Below are 21,353 nucleotides of genomic sequence, written 5' to 3'. Positions count from 1 at the left end.
AGAATCCTAAAGATGCTACCAGAAAACTACTAGAGCTAATCAATGAATTCGGTAAAGTAACAGGATACAAAATTAATGCACAGAAATCTCTGGCATTCCTATACACTAATGATGAAAATTCTGAAAGTGAAATCAAGAAAACACTCCCATTTACCATTGCAACAAAAAGAATAAAATATCTAGGAATAAACCTACCTAAGGAGACAAAAAGACCTGTATGCAGAAAATTATAAGACACTGATGAAAGAAATTAAAGATGATACAAATAGATGGAGAGATATAGCATGTTCTTGGATTGGAAGAATCAACATTGTGAAAATGACTCTACTACCCAAAGCAATCTACAGATTCAATGCAATCCCTATCAAACTACCAGTGGCATTTTTCACAGAACTAGAACAAAAAATTTCACAATTTGTATGGAAACACAAAAGACCCCGAATAGCCAAAGCAATCTTGAGAACGAAAAACGGAGCTGGAGGAATCAGGCTCCCTGACTTCAGACTATACTACAAAGCTACAGTAATCAAGACAGTATGGTACTGGCACAAAAACAGAAAGATAGATCAGTGGAACAGGATAGAAAGCCCAGAGATAAACCCACGCACATATGGACACCTTATCTTTGATAAAGGAGGCAGGAATGTACAGTGGAGAAAGGACAGCCTCTTCAATAAGTGGTGCTGGGAAAACTGGACAGCTACATGTAAAAGTATGAGATTAGATCACTCCCTAACACCATACACAAAAATAAGCTCAAAATGGATCAAAGCCCTAAATGTAAGGCCAGAAACTATCAAACTCTTAGAGGAAAACATAGGCGGAGCACTCTATGACATAAGTCACAGCAAAATCCTTTTTGACCCACCTCCTAGAGAAATGGAAATAAAAACAAAAATAAACAAATGGGACCAAATGAAACTTCAAAGCTTTTGCACAGCAACGGAAACCATAAACAAGACCAAAAGGCAACCCTCAGAATGGGAGAAAATATTTGCAAATGAAGCAACTGACAAAGGATTAATCTCCAAAATTTATAAGCAGCTCATGCAGCTCAATAACAAAAAAATAAACCACCCAATCCAAAAATGGGCAGAAGACCTAAATAGACATTTCTCCAAAGAATATATACAGACTTCCAACAAACACATGAAAGAATGCTCAACATCATTAATCATTATAGAAATGCAAATCAAAACTACAATGAGATATCATCTCACACCAGTCAGAATGGCCATCATCAAAAAATCTAGAAACAATAAATGCTGAAGAGGGTGTGGAGAAAAGGGAACCCTCTTGCATTGCTGGTGGGAATGTGAATTGGTACAGCCACTATGGAGAACAGTATGGAGGTTCCTTAAAAAACTACAAGTAGAACTACCATATTACCCAGCAATCCCACTACCGGGCATATACCCTGAGAAAACCACAATTCAAAAGGAGTCATGTACCAAGATGTTCATTGCAGCTCTATTTACAATAGCCAGGAGATGGAAACAACCTGGGTGTCCATCATCGGATGAATGGATAAAGAAGATGTGGCACATGTATACAATGCAATATTACTCAGCCATAAAAAGAAACGAAATTGAGCTATTTGTAATGAAGTGGATAGACCTAGAGTCTGTCATACAGAGTGAAGTAAGTCAGAAAGCGAAAGACAAATACCATATGGTAACCCATATATATGGAATTTAAGAAAAAAAAATGTCATGAAGAACCTAGGGGTAAGATAGGAATAAAGACACAGACCTACTAGAGAATGGACTTGAGGATATGGGGAGGGGTAAGGGTAAGCTGTGACAAAGCGAGAGAGAGGCGTGGACATATATACACTACCAAACATAAGGTAGATAGCTAGTGGGAAGCAGCCGCATAGCACAGGGAGATCAGCTCGGTGCTTTGTGACCGCCTGGAGGGGTGGGATAGGGAGGGTGGGAGGGAGGGAGACGCAAGAGGGAAGAGATTTGGGAACATATGTATATGTATAACTGATTCACTTTGTTATAAAGCAGAAACTAACACACCATTGTAAAGCAATTATACTCCAATAAAGATGTAAAACAAATAAAATAAAATAAAACAATTATCAAAATCCAAATATTGAATTAGTAAATTTTCATAGAACATTCACAGACTTCTAACAACTTGTCCATGGACCCTCTATGGTCTGAGGAATCCCACTTTAATAAGCAAGGAGGGATTCTTTTGAAGCTGACCTTCTTATTGGCTGGCTTATGGCCATATGTTACACTAGTGAGTATGGAAATATGAGATTTCTTCACCTCAGCCCCTGTGATGTGGGATGATGATTCAACACATGGTTGGGAAATTTTCAGCGTGCATGTCTGGAAAATAAATCCAAAACAACAATCTTGGTTCTTTTTTGTTATACTCACCTGTGAGAAATGCTTCTGTGATTTAGAATATGTACCGTCCAGCTCCTCTGTCCACAATCATCAGGGCGAGAAACAACTTTGTCAGTTTTGCAGTATAGAGAGGAGATTAGAGTCTGCGCAAGGCAGCATCTGCACCATTTCTATTTCACCTCAAATCTGCGCCTCAGATAGGATGGAGAGCCTGAAAGCAAATTTTGTGATGATGCCCTGTTAGTCAAATGGCAAGACTGGGTCTTAAAAGTGAGGGGGGAAAGGGCATGTAAGATAATGAAAGCTCAAGGAAGATGTCTTTTTGCGCATAGCTTAGGAAGCTGACTGTTCTGGAAAAGTTCTTTTTCAAAAAGCATAACACTAGAGAGGTAAGTAAGGCCCCACCATTAGAAATGAATGTAGTTGGCAATATCTGTTACAATAACTGGTGCATATCTTTGACATGTCAGGTGAAATTGGAAGAACTCCAAGATATTATGTAAAGGAATTGAGCATAGTAAGAAAAAAAAAACCCACAATTTTTACCATGGTTATGTGTTCTTCACTAAAGTTAACTTCACATGGGAAAGTAGATTGTTTTGATAGGCTATCCAGACTAATCTGGACTGGATGGAACTGATTTAAGTTTCTATCCTTAAATTTTTCTCATCAGGAGTAATTTTAGACCACCAGACTAGTCCTCCTAACTTCTAGTGTAGTGATATTCTAGTGTAGTGTCTTCTAGTGTACTGTCATGATATTCTAGGATATAATCTTGGCAGGACAATGCGATTATTGCCTCTTAGAATAAGAACATCAATTTCATCTATACAAAAATCTTTTCTCTTTTATTTATACCCTCTGCTTATGCCCTCGCCATCAGCACCAGCATCCTTCCAGCGCGCGCGCACACACACACACACACACACACACACACACACACAGCCCACATACGCAATGCACATTTAAGAGATGGAACTGTCTGGGATCCCAAAGGATTAACATATCATTTGATCATCTCTAAGAGGTGAGACGTGGAAATCTCACATTCAAGATCTTACTTCAGCTTTCATGTGGGGTATCAGAAGACACATGGTCTCGGCATTTGATAACACAAAGGAGCATCGCATAGGGATGAGAAGCAGGGACTCTAGAGGTAGACTACCTGTGTTGAAATCTCAGCTCTACTACTAACCAGTTGTGTGAGTTACTGAAACTTCTTTGTGCCTCAGTTTGCTTGTCTGTAAAATGACTTTAATAATTTTACTTGGACTTCCCTGGTGGCGCTGTGGCTAAGAATCCACCTGCCAATGCAGGGGAAACGGGTTTGATCCCTGGTCTGGGAAGATCCCACATGCCGCAGAACAACTAAGCCCGTGCTCCACAACTACTGAGCCTGCGCTCTAGAGCCCGCAACCCACAACTCCTGAGCCTGCATGCCATAACTACTGAAGCCCGCGCACCTAGAGCCCGTGTTCCGCAACAAGAGAAGCCACCGCAAGGAGAAGCCCGAGCACTGCAATGAAGAGTAGCCCCTGCTCACCGCAACTAGAGAAAGCCCGGGCGCAGCAACGAAGACCCAACACAGCCAAAACTAAATTAAAAAAATTTTTACCTAACTCATAGGGTTGTTAGGAGAATGAAATGAATTAACATTTGTGAAGCACATAGAGCAGTGCCTGGCACATCATATGCACTATATAGCTAATACATTGAAATAAATAAGCAAATAAATAAATGAGGCTACCTTAGGAAAAAATAGTAAGAGGATCATTATAAGTTGTGAAGACATGACAGCGAGGTTGTCAGAAAGTGTTAGAACCCTGAAAAAATAGCAGGTTTTTAATTTTTCAATTTGTGTGGGATTTTCGTTATGCAGATGATATTGTTCTTGAGTAGAAAGCAATCAGTGGCCTCAGAACTATCAGGCATTTTTCCCCCTAAGGTGAAGCATGAGTTGTAAGAAAAAATAATACATATTCATGAAAATACACTGATAGGCTGAGAAATCAACAACTGCTTGATATTCCTGAAAGGTCTTTTTTCAGTATATCACGAAGGAGCTCAGGAATGAGTGCCAGTTGTAGAATAAAAACTCAGTAGACGTTAAGAACCAGAAAGACCCAAATGTCCTTAATTGTTGCAGGAGTGCTTGCTTTACACTTCATAAGCACTGTAGTGGATGCTGTCATGTGCTGTTAAGATGCTACCTGAACATTGAACCACTCATTCCTTCAGCTTTTGAGAGTGTTTAGGCTGAAAGCCTTTAGCTGTTAGCCCTCTCTGGAAATTGTCCTCTGCTGAAGAGAGCTGCCTTACCCAAGTTCATACCCCCTTCCTGAGACGGACCAGGATCCAATGACTGATCAGTCTGGATAAAGACCTGACCCACCTGATCCAATATGGAACAATTCTTCAGGGCCATCTTAGGTCTTCATCTCTCCACAGGATTGGCTAAGGCCTTTGTTGTAATTGCTTCTCAATTCAACTGCTCTGCCTACCCAATCCTGCTTCTTCCATTCTCCTATAGTTGTTAATCCCCAAAGCACTCCCCAATAAACTTCCTACATGCAAATCTCTGTCTCAGAGCCTAATTCTTGGGAATGACCTACAACAGGTACTTATTGAGTAGGGTGTGTATACCAGCTGCAGTGATAAGAAGCCATGGGCATTCTGATATTTCATGTCCCTTTTTCACAGGAATATCTTCATGTTTTGTGATCTTCTTTAAGAGCTTCCTTAACTTCTTCAACAAGGTCATCATCTATTGGTCCCTGGATCAAACCTCATCAAAGCACCAGGCTACAATTAGAATCCAAGATTTCCATAGAACAATGGCCAAGTCCAGGGTGAATAGAATTTTCCTACCAAAGGTTCCATACTTAAACTGATGAATGAGTGTTTAAGTGGTCCTGATTATGATTGTTAAAGAACAGGTAAAATAATACAGGGTAAGGTTAAATCATGTAATACCTTCCCCTCAGAAAGAACACAAAGGAGTTTATCAAATGACAAAAAAAAAAAGTGTAAGTGCTGTTTCAATGCCTTGTTCTTCAAAGAGCCCACATGATCACATCAAGCTCACTCTTATCATTGAGCATAAATGGAAGGCATAACCAGTGTAGCTAAGAAAACTTGGACTATGTGTTTTGTTCAAAGATACCTTGTCTGATTAGATGCTAAAGATCTTTATTTTCCATCTTAGGCTTACAGAAACAGGTATGCTTCTATCCTTCATGTGAAGTGAGTCGAGATCTGGGTCCAGCTGAAATGGATTCATTTATCTTTATGAGTTCCTAAGTTCTCACACAGTGCCTTGAGAATGCTGTTACAAAATTCCTGAAGATACATAATTCCGACAGTAGTAATGGCCTGAACCCTGATACCCAGTATGATAAACAAGCCAGGCCCCAGGTTTTCTTATAGTCTTTTGTAACAACACACAGCAGCAAACAGTGTAGGTATACTGGATAAGTATTTACTAAACACATAAAAGAATAGTGATGGTAGCAGAGTTAATTATGCAAACTTAGTATAGACTGTAGCAGCATGATACATTCATAGAAAAGTTATCCTTGTGATTTTGATGAATACTTGGTAATTCTAACAACATCGGCAAATGGCATTTTAAAGAAAAGATTGAAAATGTTATTACCAGTTATGGATTCCACACAACAGAGACACCTCCATTTGGAATCCAGAGCCACTGCTTCACATTACTAAAAATACCACATAGTGCAGAAGCATGTTGGTACTGAAGCAGGGTCATTTGACTTGCTCTCATCCCTCTTGGACTGAATTTAACAGCTTTTGATTGGCATAGTCTTTCAAAGGCAGTCTCACTTCAGGTACAATCTGCATTTAACATCCCTGAAGGCATAAGCACACCTCCACATACAGGATGGTAGATATGTGGCCAGGATGATCAATAGAATTCCCTGTGTTATGCCAGTCCAGATGACAAAAGGTCTAAGTCTCCGGCTTATGTACAATACTTATTCCATAAAACAAACTGTGTCTCATCTCTGACCACTGCCCTCAATAGATTTTTACATCTGTTGGAAGTTATTTCAAATCTTGGTGAAGAATGGGTCTCTCTTGCTGGATAATTTTCTTGAGCATCAAAAATTATAACATTTCCTTTCATCAAGAAACACCATTGGATTGCTTTGTTGGAGACTCAATGTAGAAGACATGCCTATATATATATATATATATATATATATATATAAACATGTTTATTGGAGCATAATTGCTTTACAATGCTGTGTTAGTTTCTGCTTTATAACAAAGTGAATCAGCTATACAAATACATATATCCCCATATCTCCTCCCTCTTGCGTCTTCCTCCCACCCTCCCTATCCCACCCCTCTAGGTGGTCACAAAGCACCGAGCTGATCTCCCTGTGCTATGCGACTTCTTGCCACTAGCTATCTATTTTAAGTTTGGTAGTATATATAAGTCCATGCCACTCTCTCATACCCTTCCCCCTCCCCGTGTCCTCAAGTCCATTCTCTACATCTGCGTCTTTATTCCTGTCCTGCCCCTAGGTTCTTCAGAACCTTTTTTTTTTAGATTCCATATATATGTGTTAGCATATGGTATTTGTTTTTCTCTTTCTGACTTACTTCACTCTGTATGACAGACTCTAGGTCCATCCACCTCACTACAAATAACTCAATTTCGTTTCTTTTTATGGCTGAGTAATATTCCATTGTATATATGTGCCACATCTTCTTTATCCATTCATCTGTCGATGGACACTTAGGTTGCTTCCATGTCCTGGCTATTGTAAATAGAGCTGCAATGAACATTTTGGTACATGACTCTTTTTGAATTATGGTTTTCTCAGGGTATATGCCCAGTAGTGGGATTGCTGGGTCATATGGTAGTTCTATTTTTAGTTTTTTTTTTTTTTTTGCAGTACGCGGGCCTCTCACTGTTGTGGCCTCTCCCGTTGCGGAGCACAGGCTCCGGGCGCGCAGGCTCAGCGGCCATGGCTCACGGGCCCCGCCGCTCCGCGGCATGTGGGATCTTCCCGGACAGGGGCACGAACCTGTGTCCCCTGCATTGGCAGGCGGACTCCCAACCACTGTGCCACCAGGGAAGCCCTATTTTTAATTTTTTAAGGAACCTCCATACTGTTCTCCGTAGTGGCTGTATCAATTTACATTCCCACCAACAGTGCAAGAGGGTTCCCTTTTCTCCACACCCTCTCCAGCATTTATTGTTTGTAGATTTTTTGATGATGACCATTCTGACTGGTGTGAGGTGATACCTCACTGTAGTTTTGATTTGCATTTCTCTAATGATTAGTGATGTTGAGCATCCTTTCATGTGTTTGTTGCATGCCTTTATATATTATGGAAGGGTACTCTCTTAGATTACAATGCTGAAATAAATGACACAGCACTGTGAGGTAAATAGCAATTCTTTTAGCAGATTGATTCTGTTTGTGACATTTAAGTCTCTAAACCATGACTGATTGTGCTGGGGAAGAGGGTGTGGCAGATTATATTTTTCAAAGATGGCCTACCGTACACGCTCTTCTGCAATGTGACCTTACTACCGCCTCGGTGAGAGGTGGAGTCTATTTCTTTACCTTTTAAATCTGAGTAGGCCCTGTGAATGCCTAGGCCTTTAGAATATGGCAGAAGTGACATTGCTAATTCTAGGCAAAGTCATTAGTTGGCCTGGCCAATTCTTCTTCCTACATCTTGGAAGCCAGCCTCCAGGTTAGAAGTATAACCACACTGAGACCACCATACTGTGAGAAGTCCAAGCCACAAAGAAGGTGAGATCCTGTGTGAAGAGAGACAGAGGGGTGGGGGAAGAGAAAGAACAAAGCACCAAGCATGTGTATGAAGGAGTCACCTTAGAAGTTGCTCTAGCCCCAGTCACCCCAACTAATGCCACATGGATTCACAAAGGGCCCAGCTGAGCCCTTTCTGAATTTCTGACTCATAAAATCATTAACAAAATAAAATGATTTTTTTCAATCCATGAAGTTTGGAGATAGCTTGTCACGTAGCAATAGATAACTGAAGCAAAGGGTTTTGCTAATAACCTGATTAATTAAATGCTCAGGGATGCTGAGCTGAACTAAGATCCAGAGACTGTCCAACTTATCTTCTCCTGAGAACTTTTGGCATATATTGGCAATACTGATCTTTCTTTATTCATCTAATTTTGTGCTTGCTACCCAGTTTTCCAAAAATAAACAATTAATTTCCTTAAGGATCAAAAAAACCCCTGGTTAATTAATCAAATATGCTGGAAAGTATAGGAGGTTAGGTGCATGATTGAGACGAAGCAGCCACATGCCTGCCTTTACATTCCGGCTGTGCCACTTACAAGCTCTGCGATGCTGAGCAACCCACACCTCCGTTCTCTCATCTGTAAAATGAAGATAATAATAATAACTACCTCACAGCGTTGTCAGGAGGATTTAATTAATTCAAACTTACAATAGTGCCTGGAACTTTAGGAAGTATTACACAGATTTTAGCTGCTGTTACTCGGATATGTAGCTGGGCCTCTACAATGTTGACCAGTGCAGTGCCCTTCTGTTCGGCATTGTAGGAGTGAGTTTTTAGATTCAGACAGAGCTGAGACTAAATCCTAGATCAGCCATCCCTGTGTAATTCTGGAACCCTGTCTGGGCCTCAGTATTCCCATCTGTAGTATAGGGACGGTAGTATTTCCTTCTCAAGGTTGTTGGGAAGATTAGCTGCACTAAGCAGGTAAAGTGTTGGGTTCAGAGCCTGGCACGCATGTTGATTTCCTTGGCACTCCAACCTCTCTATTTGTTTCCACACAGGATGAAACTCTCTCAGCACAAGAGAAGAAATGGCTGACTGGTTTTCAATTCTTCGGCCATGTTAAGCATGGAGTGTATGTACTCAGGCTCCAGGATGGAGTCCTGGTTCAGCCGTTTTCAAGAAACACCCGGAAGCGTACCTATTTCCAAAAGTAACCTGCTGATATCTGGTTTTCTTTTCTTTTAACAGGATGCTGTTCTTGTCATACAAAACTGTACCGTTTGGGTAGCAGTAACTGGCTGAGGATAAGCAGCATCAATTACCTATTACAACTCCAAGCTATCAATCAAAACACATGTTATTTCCTATGCCCCGGGCAACCAAAGGAATCAAACTAACAAAAACCCAGAGGAGCAAATAAACATGAATGCTGAGCTACAAAGTTCCCAGGAACACAGTGCACAACAGGAGCCCTTAGTCCCATCCGCTCACTCTGGCTGGTACCAGATGCAGGTGGAAACATAGGAGTGGTGGTGGAAAAAGAATGGGGCAAAAAAATCCCACGACTGGAGCTGACACAAACACAAGAGAGAATATAAACACTCACTCTGCCTCATCACAATCAAGTCAGGAAGGCTTGGCCCATGATTTCTGGTGACTTGCCCCCGGGACAAAAGCAGTAAGAAAACTTAGAGTGATGTCTGCTCATGAGAAAATAATGGCAAAGTCAGAAAACATAGAGAAGTGGATCAGAATGAATCACCTTGTAAGTGAGCAGAGTCAGAGACCAGGAAGGACAAAATTCCCCATACCTGTTTTGTATCAGCGTGGGAAACCAGCTCATTTTAACCTGTCATTGTACATAAGTCACTCTTCAAGCTTGATGGAGGCAGAAATTCTTCCTCTAATACTTTATATTTACCTGAAAATGGGTTGCCATAAAACTATAATGGTGGTATAAAACCTATAAGGATTGACCCCCAAGAGAAGATCATTATGAGAGGAAAGGGTGAAAAATATTCCTAAAAGACATATAAGCATGATTAAATTCTTGGTATAATGGGGAAAATGTAAAATCATAGTGTAGAGAGTTCTAAATTCCAGATTCCTCAATCAGAAGTGATCTAGTGAACTCTACCCTACATCGAGATCCCAGTAAATCATATAATAAAGTGCTATTTATTGAGTACCACCTGTGTGCTAGGCTCAGTACTCCTCTTTTCAAATGCATGACTTTATTTAATCCTTACAATAACCCTCTGGTGTAGGAACTATTTCTAACTCTCATAATATAGGTAAATACATTGAGACAGAGAAATTAACTTACTTGCCCAAAGTCATACCACTACTAAGTGGCTAAGTCAGGATTTGAATTTAAAATTCCTTGATTCCAGAGTCAATACTCTCAAGGTCTCTGCTATATTACCTCTAGACAATACCTTCTTTTTCTAAAACTTTTATTTTATGTATTTAAAAAATTTGGGGGGGGTTGTGTGGGATTAGTTCGCTGACTGGGGATCGAACTCGTGCCCCCTGAAGTGGGGGCTTGGAGTCTTAACCACTGGACCACCAGGGAAGTCCTAGATAATAACTTCTAGATAATACTTATGTTTTCATGAAGACTTCTCCAACTTGATTACCGAGATCATTCCATGTCATCAGATCACTTTTCCTTTTTACATTCTGTAACTATAGAGTGAATAAAACAAAAAGTAAATATAATTTCCATGTATTATAACAGGAAAAGATAAGGCAAACGCTTTAGGAAATATTCAAGCATATTTTGTACTGTTGAAACACCTCCTCATCGAGGAAATACACAACAAATATTGTCCATTGACTGACAAACCACCAACCCGCCTTGGAAGAAATGTTTTTCCCAGGCTTCTAAACAAAGTGAGTTAAGAGCCCGTGTCAGACAGCCTCTAAGAGGCCCCCTAGTGGTCCCTGCCTCCTGGTATTCATGTCCTTGTGTAATCCCTTCCCCTTGATTATGGGCTGGACCTGGGGGCTTGATTCTAAATAGTAGGGTATGGCAGAAGTCATGAGATGTCCCTTGTGAGATTAGGTCACAAAATCCCTCTCTCTCTTTCTCTCAGAGAGTCCTCACTCTGGGGGAAGCAAACTGTCATGTTGTAAACTGCCCTATGGATATTTCCACGTGGCAAAACATTGAAGGTGACTCTGGCTGACAGCCAGCAAGAACCTGAGGCCCTCCAGTAGTCCCCCAAACAGAATCCTGTCGAGAACTATGTGAGTGAACTTGGGAGGCTGATCCTCCCAGAGGTGAGACACCTTGATTGCAGGACCCAGTTCAGCTGCTCCCAGATTCCTGATCCACAGAAACTGGAGGATAATAAATGTTTGTCATTTGTAGCCACTAAGTTTTGGGGTAATTTGTTATGCAGCCATAGGTAACGAATACAGCACCCCTCTGTTCTCGTGATATAAGGGTGGTAGTGCTGGAGATGTTTCCATTTAAGTAAGTCAGTTAGGAAAAAAAACGGAGAAAATCTTGTTGCCTTAGCAACAGGTTGCTGTTTTCCTCTGGCCAGTGTAAACACTGGATAATAATCCCAGTAGTTCTTAGCCCACAAATTTCCTCCATTAAAAGAGGAATTAAATGTTGAGGGAGTCATAGCTGGTAGGCCTCTCACATGGCCTTTGATCCAGGAATCATACCGCAGTGACCCCTTCCACGTTCCGGTACATACTTCAGGGCTGAGCAGAAGGGACAGTAGGGGGAGTTATTACTTAGTCTTTGGCCAGAAGGATGGTGGTAAAGGCAAGTCAGTCAGATCTCCCACTTCCAGCCAAATAAAGAGAATACTGCTTTCAGAAGGAGAAATGGGAGTGGGGGAACAAGCTGAATCCTTTACATCTGTTAAATGCTCCACTCTTTTCCAGCCACTGACGTAATGCTGTCTCGTTGGCACCTCACAGTGACCTAATTGGATAAACAGGAAAGGCACTAGTTTACATTTGATGTGGTCAAAGTGTATGTCTGTGATTTTTGCCTTGCGTTCAAAAAATAAGAATAACTATCAGAGAAGTGACTGTTCCAATACACAAATTTGGGGGCGACAGAAGCAGGGTGAGAACCGAGTGTTCATTTCCCAGTAGCTGAGCCTCTCCTTTCCAGCACCCCTCTCTACTGGGCAGACATCCCCCCAGCAAACACTTCTGTTCGGCTCTGGGAATACAGCAGTGCCACTTCGGGGGCAGTGCCTCTGAGCCACCACCGGCACCACGAAGCTCATATGTCTTTCCCAGGAGTTTCTATCCTTACATCCCAGAGGCTACCTTCACATTTTAAAAACTGAGGTCATTCTTGAAACTTGATGTGCACAGAGTTTGCTAGGAACAGAGTTAATGTTCAGAATCACAGGCCTCACATCCCAGAGATTCTGATTCATTAGAACTGGAATGGGGCCCAAGAGTGCATTTTTTTCCAAGCACTTCCATGTGATTGATTCCGATGGAGGTGGTACACAGCCATCTTTGATAAACGTTGCCTGACAAACTTCTCCTTATCACTACTGTGCTGTAACAAAGAGCTAAAAGACACACACGAGCACACATACGAATACACATACAGAAGAGTATCTTGCTTTATGCAGTAAATTGTTTCTAAAAAGGTTGTACGTGTATCACATTTTATACAACAGTTCGCACGCGAAATACTTGACATTCACATGGTATTTCCCTTCAGGAAAAGGACTGCACCTTCAAGGTTATTTAATCCTTAGCACCTAGCACAATGCCTGGCACTCAGAATTGGTTGGATTAGTGTTTAGGTTTTGTTGTTGCTGTTGTTTTTTGGCCACACCCCGCACAGCATGTAGGATCTTAATTCCCCGACCAAGGATCGAACCCTAGCCCCTGTGCTGGAAGTGCGGAGTCCCAACCACTGGACTGCCAGGGAAATCCTGAATTAGTATTTGTTGAATGAACAACTATCCAGTTTGTTCAAAGCGAGGGTAGGTCTGAGGATACCTGGATGATAAGTCAGAGACTCATTCAGCATACAGCAGTATAAATTCACATTGTCCACTCCTATCTCCATTTAATAATGGTAATGTACTGCTCTTATTTTACGATTCAGAAGGGTGAAAACAAAATATAAGAGGGACACTGAAACAGCTCTGTGAATGGAAGCCTTCTCAGTGTCTTCTTTTCCTCTCTAACCTCAAAAGTTATAACCTAGGGTTTCCCTGGTGGCGCAGTGGTTGAGAGTCCGCCTGCCGATGCAGGGGACACGGGTTCGTGCCCCGGTCCGGGAAGACCCCACATGCCGCGGAGCGGCTGGGCCCATGAGCCACGGCCACTGAGCCTGTGCATCCGGAGCCTGTGCTCTACAACGGGAGAGGCCACAAGAGTGAGAGGCCCGCGCACCGCAAAAAAAAAAAAAAAAGTTATAACCTAAGCCTTGCCAGGAGACTTTATGATCTATTACATCTGTAACTCCAGGAGAAAGACAAAGGATGTGATAAATGGGACCAATGTAAGGCCTCAAATTCCTCTTTCCCAAATAACAGAGAAGACAAGCTTTGTTCTTGAATCAACAAATTACAAGATACTAGAAAGCAGGGAAAATTAGAATCTCCTAAATAGGTGTGGAACAGTGTTACAAATACTAGAACAGAAGCTGATGAGGGTTTTGCTGGCCGAGTTTAGGAGACCAAAATACAGCAAAGAACTGCCTTTGGTAGGCCTCTGGAGCAGGCGTTTTTTTCTGAGCTGCTAAATGGAGGTTTTTCAGCTGATTTGTTTATATGACAGCTTGCCTGTTAACAGAAAAGCATTGATTCCTCTGGCTTAGCAATGAGGCTCCTGAAACATTTCATCCCTGGACTCATAAATTGGTAATAAAAAAATTTAAGCTTTCCCAAGGAGTTTGCTTGGCCTCAAATGTTTGATTGGACAAGGCACAGATATTTTTCCTGATTCCGCAGTTAAAAGCCAGACTTGCCACTTTTCTCTGGTTTGACTTACTGGATAAGCCTTTTGAAAAATGGAACTTGTACTCTGTGTGTTTTATTTTAACCTCAGTGATGATCTATATCTCAGCCATAAATTTTTAAATAGCTGTGTTATATATGCTGAATAAATGATGAGCCCAACTGTGCTTTGAGCTACCCTCATAGAGCATCAGGAAGGGTCAAGATTGAGGGACAGAAAAATTTAATGTATGTCATGTCCTGACAAGTGATGGATTATTGATTGATGCCAAACTAGGCTCAAAAAAACTAAAACCATCATATATGCTGCAATCATTAGTGACATACTCCCCACATGCCAAGAAGGATCTTGTGAAGATGTGTGTTAGTAAACTTTATCATCAACACTTAACAAAGGTGATCAGATGTAAGCACAGATAATAACAGCCGCTCACATTGTGTACTGTTTCCGAAGCCCTCGCACATACAGTATCTCAATTCATCATCATAATAGCCCTTTCATGTAAGAGTTATGATCATTGTTTTTTCTTTAATTTTCAACAGCTTTATTGAGGCATAATTGACATACAATAGTCCGCACACACCTGTGAAGCCATTACCACAATCAAGAAGGTGAACACATATATCACCTCCAGAAGTTTTCTTGTGCCGCTCTATAATCTCTCTGCCACTCCTCCCACCCCTCTCCCAAGCAACCATTAATCTGCTTTCTGTCATGATAGATTAGTTTGCATTTTCTAAAATTGTATGTAAACAGAATTTATACTACATACTCTTTTGTTTTTTCACTCAGCATAATTATTTTGAGTTTCATCCACGTTGCTGCATGTATCAAAGTTCATTCCATTTAATTGTTTTGTTTTTTTTAATTGTTGAGTAGCGTTCCATCATATGGATATATGACAATATTGATACATCAGCCTGTTGAGGACACTTGAGTCATTTCCACTTTGAGGCTGTTACAGATAAAGTTGCTATGAACATTCACGCACATGTCTTTGTATGAACGCATGCTTTCTTTTTTCTCTTGGGTGAGTGCTTACATGTGAAATACTTGCAGGAACCCAGACATGGCTTAGCTGAATGTCTCTGCTTCAGTGATTCTCACAAGGCCGTGATCAAGGTATTAGCTGTGTCTGTTGTTTTATCTGAAGTCTGAGTTCAGGGAAGATCTGTTTCCAGACTCACTCATGTGTTTGTTCGTAGGTTCATTTCCTCACAGGCTGTTTGATTGTGGGTGTAAGTTCCTCTCTGGCTACTGACAGGGGGACTCCATCAGTTCTGTGCCACATGGGGTTCTCCATAGGGCAGCTCAACTTCCCTCAGAGCAAGCCAGCAAGAGAGCAGGAGAGGGCAAGCAAGATGGAAGTCACAATCATTTATAAGCTAATCTCAGAAGTGTCATCCTATCACTTTTGCAGAATTCCATTTGTAAAAAGTGAGTCACCACTAGGTCTGGCCCACACTCAGGGGAAGGGCTTATATAGGAGACAAGAATCATTGGAAGCCATCTTAGAGTCAGCTGTCAGCCTACCACAATGCCCTTTATCAAGAAACCCAGTGCCAACACCTTGATCTTGGACTTCACAGCCTCCAGAACTGTGAGAAATAAATTTTTTTAAATTAATTTATTTATGGCCATGCTGCGCAGCTTGTGGGATCTTAGTTCCCCAACCAGGGATTGAACCTGTTCCTTAGGCAGTGAAAATGCAGAGTCCTAACCACTTGACCCCAGGGAATTCCCAGTCCCCTTCTATTCTTAGTTTGGTGAGAGTTTTTATCAGAAATGTGTGTTAGATTATGTCAAATGAATCTTAATTCTGTTGAAATGATCATGTGTTGGTTTTCTTTTTAGTTTGTTAATATGGTGATGTTTTAAAGTTTGTTTACACTGATTGATTTTCAAATGTTAAATCAAAAAGGAAACCCTAGGATAAACATCACTCGGTGGTAATGTATTAGTCTTTTTATACATTGCTTGATTCTACTTGATAAAATTTTGTTTATAGTTTTTGCACCTACGTTAATACAGTATGAGGGATATTGGTCTGTACTTGTTTTTCTTCTAATGTATTTGCCTGGCTTTGGCGAGAGGGTGGTAGTGTTGGCCTCATAGAACCAGTTAAGAAGTAGTCCCTCCCCTTAAATTTTTGGAAAAAGTTTGTATAAAATTGATATTATTTCTTCCTTATATATTTGGTAGAACTTATCAGTGAAGCTATTTGGACCTAGAGCTTTCTTTGTGGGAAGGTCTTTAACTAGAAATTCAGTTTTCTTAATGGAGATAGGCCCATTTCGGTTAACTATATCTTCTTGAGTAAGCTTGGTAGTTCATACCCTTCGAGAATTTTTTCATTTCATCTAGGTTGTCAAATTGATTAGCATAACGTTGTTCATAGTACTCTCTTCTTACCCTTTTAATATATATAGGATCTGTAATGTCACCTCTCCCATTTCTAATATTGGCAAATTCTGTCGTCTTTTTCCTGAGCAGTTTGGCTAGAGGTTTACCAATTTTACTTTTTTCTTCAAAGAAATAATTGTTGGTTTCATTGATTTACTTTTCTGGTTTTCGTTTTCTATTTCATTGATTTTAGCTTTGATCATTATTAACTCCTTCTGCTGACATTGTTCTCCTTTTTCTAGTTTCTTAAGGTGGAGGCTTAGGTCATTGATTGATACTGTCTTTTCTAATATAAGCATCTAGCGCTACAAATTTATTTCTAAGTATTGCTTTGGCAGCAGCCTATGAATTCTAATATGTTGAGTTTTCATTCTAATTTAGTACAAAATACTTCATAATTTCTCTTTTGATTTCTTTTTTTTGATTCATAGGTTATTTAAAAGTTTGTTATGTTATTTAGTTTCAAAATATTTGGGAATGTCACAAATATTTCTGTTATTGATGTTTAATTCCATCGCCATTAGAGAACCTAATTTGTATGACTTACATACTTTTAAATTTATTGACACTGTGTAATGGCCCAGAATATGGTCTCTCTTGGTAAATGTTCCTTGTGTACTTGAAAGATGTTTTGATGCTCCTATTGAGTGGATTGTTCTATAAATGTCAATTAAGTAAAGTTGCTTGATGGTATTGTTCTATTAATTATTAAGAAAGAAGTACTTTTAAAATCTCCGATTATAATTGTGTATTTTTCTATTTCTCCTTATAACTCTATCAGGTTTTGCTTCATGTATCTTAAAGCTGTTTTATTAGGTTAGTAAATGTTTAGGGTTGTTATGTCCTCCTGATGAATTAACTTTGTTTTCATCGTGAAATGACCTTCTCTATCCCTGGTAATATTCCTTGCTCTAAAATCTACTTTGTTATTAATATAGTCACTAAAGCTTTCTTTTGACCAGTGTTAGTATGATTAGTTTTCATTGTCCTTTTACTTTTAACCTATTTGTGTTATAATACTTAAATTTTATTTCTGTCGGCAGCATATAAGTGGAACTTGTTTTCTTTTTCAATCTGACAAGCTGCCTTTTAATTGGATCTTTAGACCATTTACATTTACTGTGATTATTGTCAATTTTTTGGCTTATATCTACTATCTTGCTATTTGTTTTCTATTTATTTGTCCCACCTGATCTTTGTTTCCATTTTTCCTTTTTCTGCTTTCTCTGTATTGTTTTTAAATTTTACTTTATATCCTCTGTTGACTTATTAGCTATAATTTTGTTTTGTTGTATTAGTAGTTGCTTTATAGTTTATACCATGCTTTTTTCACTTATCACAGTTTACCTTCACGTGACACTATATCTCTTCACATACAGTATAAGAATCTTACAATAGCACAGTTTCAACACTTTCAATTTGATTAATTAATTGATTGAATGATTATTTTCCTCATTATGGGTCTTATTTTTCTGCTTCTTTGCATGCCTTGCAATCTTTGATTTGATGCCAGTCACTGTGAATTTTACCTTGTTGAGTTCTGTATATTTTTGTATTCCTGTAAGTATTCTTCAGCTTTGTTCAGGTATGCTTTTACATTATTTGAAAAGAGTCAAACCTTTTCAGGTAGTGCTTTTATGATTTGTTAGGCAGGTCTGGAGCAGTGTTCAGTTGAGAACTAATTATTCACTACTTCTGAGGCAAGAACTTCCTGAGTAGTCTACCTAACACCCCATAAATTGTGACTTTTGTCAGCCTGGATGGTGATAACACATTATCCTGGCTGAATGTGAGTATCAGGCACTGTTCTTCCTGATTCTATCTGATGTTTTTTTCCCCAGCTTCAGATGGTTTTTTTCACACACAGGCTTTGATCAATACTCTACTAAGTACTTGAGTGTCACCTTCTGCAGATTTTGTAGTCCTCTCTCTGCACCTCTCTTCTCTCTGGTACTCTGCCCACCTATCTCTAGTTGCCTTGGTCCCCCCATACTCTCAGCTCTGCCTCTTCAACTCAGGAAGATCACCAGTCTCTGCCTGGGTTCTGCTTCCTGCACCACAGCCTGGTGAGTTGGGGGTAATCATAGGTTTCACCTCATTTCTTTCCCTCTCTCAGGGATCATTATCCTTTACTGTCTGATTTCCAGTGACTTGAACAGTGTTATTTCGTATATTTTGTCTGGTTTCTCTGATTGTTTCAGGCAGGAATATAAATGTGGTCTATCTTGCTCTATCCCGGTTAGAAGTGGAAATCTGTTTGTTCCATTTTAAGATGAAGAAATGATGTCAAGACTGAGAACTCCGAGATGACTTAGTGCTATAGTAAGTGGTAGAGCTGGAATTCATGTGCAGTTCTTTTGACTCCTTCTTCAAAAACATCATCTTAGAAGTATCCATATGGCTAGAAAAACTGCAGGGTCTTTCTCCCCCAGCCTACAGTTTTTTGTTTTTTTTTTAATGATTGTTCACTTTATGTTTAACCCTTAGGTTGTTTGCTCGTTTGTTTGTTTTTAGGAATAAAGGTGAGCAGCTATTTGGGGCTGTTAATCTACTGTCCATCTTTCTTTTCAGAGAAAATAATGGCCTTAAGAGCTCCATTCCTTAATGCCTGGGGTTGGTTGTGAATCATTAGAGAACCTTTCTGTGTTTGGACCTTGGGTAAATGTTCAGTTTCTGGTCTTATCTCTTAGGTGCACTTAGAGATTATACCCTTGCCCAGTTCAGATCCTTTGTTTATTTCTTCCTCTGGTAGAGTACTCGTCTGTCATTCTTCCCCACAAAATCCCACCCATCATTTCAATCCCATCTGAAGCTCTATTTCTACTGTGAAGTCTTCCCACCTCTTAGCTGCCACTTCTATAAAATCACACCAGGTTCATCTGGACAAGATGATCTTGGGGGTTCCTTCCAGCTCTGAAACAAGTTTTGTGGAGGCTAAGATTACTTTCCCCCTTCCCTAAATTACACAATTTGGCATTAATTGACCCTGAATTACATTCTAAAATTGTATCATATATCTCTCCACTCTGTCTGGCAAACTGTGAATCATCAATAAGTTCTAAATAAATCTTGTTGAAAGACTGGATGATGGCATTTTTTTCCCTACTCATTCAATGTGTGTATTTTTTTCTTTGTAACCAGAAAATAAGTTTCCTGAGGGTAGATTTAATGTCTTTTGCTTATTTTATATTACATAGAAGACCTACACTATGCTGGAGGTATTGTTGTGTGTCTGCAAGCACTCTGATTCCAAGAGGCCATCAGCAACCTGATTTTCCAGAATCACGGTACCAAGCTCAGCCGATAATATATAGTCCCAAAGTAAATATATGTTGAATGTACAATGAGGTGGCTCTGGAACAGAGAGTTTAGCAAGACATTCGTGCTTACACAGAGAAACAAAGATGCAGATAGTGCAGACGCACTCAAATTTTATTGTTTGTTTGATACATCTGCTGCTTTGAGGCTTGTACTTAATGTGAGTCTGTTGAATGATTTACAGGTATACTCGTGCACTGAGATGAAGGGCTTTGTTATAAATCTTCCTCCTTTTGCTGTAGGATACTGTGCATTTTTCAATGCTGTAAACATAAATAGCAAAGTGTTTTGTCTGTGACAAGGACAAATGTCAGTTGCCAAAGCTCTTAAAGATGCAGAGTTTTGGATTTGAGTTCTCATTATTACAGTGTCCTGATTCAAGAGGTAAGCATAAAAAATGCCTTATTCTTATAAATTTTATTTCATAAACCTTTGTAATAAGAAAAATATAATAAAAGTTATTATACAAAAATAATACGTGTAGAAAATAGTGCTACGCAAAACTAAGAAAATAAAATCCATCCCTATCTCCAACGTAGATAACCATGGATAACATTTTAGAGCATATTCTCCCAGTCTTTTTATATACATATTTCATTCAAAAATGTAATTATACTGAACATATTATTTTGTTACATGCTTTTTCATTTACTGACATGGAAACTATTCAGCATATATTCATAAAAATTCTCCAGATCATCATTTCTCACTGCTGCTTAGAATTTTAATGTATGGATCTACTGTAATTTACTTATCCAAACCCTTAATTTGGGTCTTTTTGGTTGTTTTCAATATTTTTGCTGTCATGAAATTGGAGGAATGTGTCCCTGCAGCTAAAGCTTTATGCACATCCCTGATTAATTCCTTAAAATAAATCTCTAAAAGTGGAATCTTGGGTCAAGAAGTATGCAAAATTCTAAGGCTTTTGACACCAAAACTACCCTCATTCCAATTTAATCTCCCAGCAATGCATGAAGCACCTTTTCAATGTGATTTCATTTCTACTTTTAACCTTTATGCAGGAAAAGTCTAAAGCATTCATATTTAGTAGTTGGGGAAATCAGTGTCCAGAAGAATCAAGGGTACACAGCATCAAACCCAGAACTATAACCCCACTTTCTACATTCCTACTCTTAGAACAGTGCTCATTGCATCTCCCAAATAGTGTTTGGAAAACTGAGTTTGGGAGATTCTCTGAGCAAAATTACGGTTTATTAGTTAAATACGTATTGAAAACAAAGTTAAATAGTCTGCAAAGCCTTTGGCGGTAACAGGATGAGTCATGCCTGTAAGCTGGTCTCTGCAATTTAAGTTATTTGCCGCCAGGAGGCAGCAGAAAGTCACTTTTGTTCTTGTTCCAAGGATGAAGTGTGGTTTTCCTGAGATAGTCTCCTTTCCACCTTGCCATTTGTTGCATAATCACAAGTTACAAAACTTGCCTTGTACCCATCCTGACATTTATAAAATTAGGATTTCCAGTTTGGTTCAAATAGAGATAGAAAAATAAGTTTTATATATTTCCTCATGAAATCTTAGTTC

This window comes from Phocoena sinus, chromosome X (assembly GCF_008692025.1).
Source record: "Phocoena sinus isolate mPhoSin1 chromosome X, mPhoSin1.pri, whole genome shotgun sequence".
NCBI classification, from domain to species: domain Eukaryota; kingdom Metazoa; phylum Chordata; class Mammalia; order Artiodactyla; family Phocoenidae; genus Phocoena; species Phocoena sinus.
This window is presented reverse-complemented; position numbering follows the sequence as displayed.